Source organism: Alexandromys fortis, unplaced genomic scaffold (assembly GCF_014885135.2).
Source record: "Alexandromys fortis isolate MF-2015 unplaced genomic scaffold, M_Fortis_MF-2015_v1.1 scaffold_34, whole genome shotgun sequence".
Taxonomy (NCBI): Eukaryota; Metazoa; Chordata; class Mammalia; order Rodentia; family Cricetidae; genus Alexandromys; species Alexandromys fortis.
The window spans coordinates 14,555,684-14,557,911 of NW_026067933.1; positions in this window are offsets into that span (position 1 = coordinate 14,555,684).

Here is a 2,228-nt window from a genome sequence, read left to right on the forward strand (position 1 = left end):
ATTATACATATATATATATATATATATATATATTTCCTCTTGACTACAACTAGAAATTTCCTTCTTTGAATGACCAATTGAGATGATCAAAAAACATTAATTTAAAAAAATTAATTTGAAATTCAACTTTGCATCAATGGTTAAATTCATAAAGAAAAATGATAATGTATTCAACAGATTTTATCCAACATTTTTTGGGCAAGACAGATTTCACAAATTTCAACCAGTCTTCTTATACCTTCCCAGCATCCTTAAACTAAAAATGATTTTAAAACTAAAATTTAACATTCAGGCCACATTATAACCATTCCATGAAGAAATGTATATCCTTGTAATAATTATATTTTGGCAATTTTGATCTTATAGACACAGAAATGTTAAAGTTTGATATTTTACATTAAAAATAAGATGTTTTATGTATGATGTGCAACCGATATTAACAAAAGAAGCATCTCTCATTTTGTGTTTTCTCATTTCAGTAGCTGTTTTAGCTAGAATTAAATTACAGAAGTGAGCCCATATTGTAAGCCACCACAATTGCTCTCAGAGGGCTTCATTCACTAACAATATATGCTCATTTCTGGTGACTTTCTGAAGGGTTCTCACAACCTGCCACTTCTTAAAAAATTCTAGGTCAGTAATAACCCCCACCCAAGGAGTTACTTGTTGTATAATGTTTTCTTTGCAGCACTATTTGGAAGATCACAAAAGAACAAAAAAAGGATTAGTGAAGAGAGAAAAATAGAATGAAGAATGGTAAAACAGGTACATCAAATTGAGTAAACTGTGTTTCCAACTCTAGATAAGATTTTGAAGGGAGTAAAAAAGACAGCCAATGTAAAGCAGCAACTCTTGAAATTTACTCATGATAAAATACACATATTCAGGATTAAGTGTATACTCACTGTTTTGAAAATAAAAAAAAATCATGTGTTCATAGAAAATCAATGTGACTATGCTCAGTCTACAAATCCCATATAAAATGTGTCAGAATCCAACTTTCTTCCTATAAACTGGATGATGGATATCCAAAATCCCAAATTCTTATAACCAAGTATAGCATCACAAACTGCTGAATGGACTTTAGTATTAATGTTCCTGGTTGCTGCGTGTACAGTAATGACTGGAAACCAGCATGAAGTTGACATTTCTCTCTGCATTAATTCAGAGGCAAGAAGCAGTATGAATTATTTTAGTCTAGAATAATACTAAGAGAATCCCTTATTTTAACATCTGTTATAGGTATTGATTTGATTTAATAACTGTATAAAACATATTATGATCTCATCCATCCTTCTAACTTCTTCCTACATAGTTCCTCTCTAACTTCATGTTTCCATTGTTTTATGCTCTACTGTATAAAATTAATGTTGCCCGTGTCTACGTAGGAATGGTGCCATCCACTGGAGTGTGGGAAGCATGCCAGTGGCCACAGTTTCAGTGAAAAGTGATTATACCTTTTCCAGTGTTCATCAATTGCCAGTAACCCTGAAACTAGAAGTGGGATCCCATGATTTTAAAAAAAAAAATATGTATCCGATATAATGAAAGTGACATCCCTAAGAAGCAGAACTAAGCTCAAATGCTAGACTGTACCTTTTACATGCAAGTAGAACAGGGAAAAAATGAAATAATTTGATAAATTATAAGCAGAGAGAAGATGCATAATAGACATATCTCTAAAAGTGTTATGCCCAGCCCATGACGACCCCAAAAGACAACCAGGGAGATTGACTCACTGAACTACAAAATCAAGGATTATTATGTGCACAATACAAGCTGGTAGGAACCTCATCAAAGCAACTGGTACAGCAGTGGCAAGAGGTGCCCCACCATTCTAAAGGGCACTATTTAAAAAGATTTGATACTTGTGCCTCCCGCCCCCAGATCCAGATAGTTTTGGTAAACATGGGTCCTCCTGGTTTCAGCAACACCAAGTTTTATGCCCTGGTGTCTACCATGAAATCAATTGTTTCCCCTCTACCTTTTAAGTTACCCTAGGCTCAGGGTGGGAATCTGAGCCCTATCTCCCCTAGTCGCTGTCCTCTTCATTTCTGATGTAGGTTGGCATTTCTGATGTAGGCTGGCAGGATTCAGGTTGTCTAGGGAGGTCTCTTCTTCTTCTTTGGGCTATTTTTGATGCAGTTCTTCTCCTCCTTACAATAGGCACATCAATTCTTTCCTACCTTTGGTTTGTAGCACTGTCATCTCTCATCTCATCTGGGTTG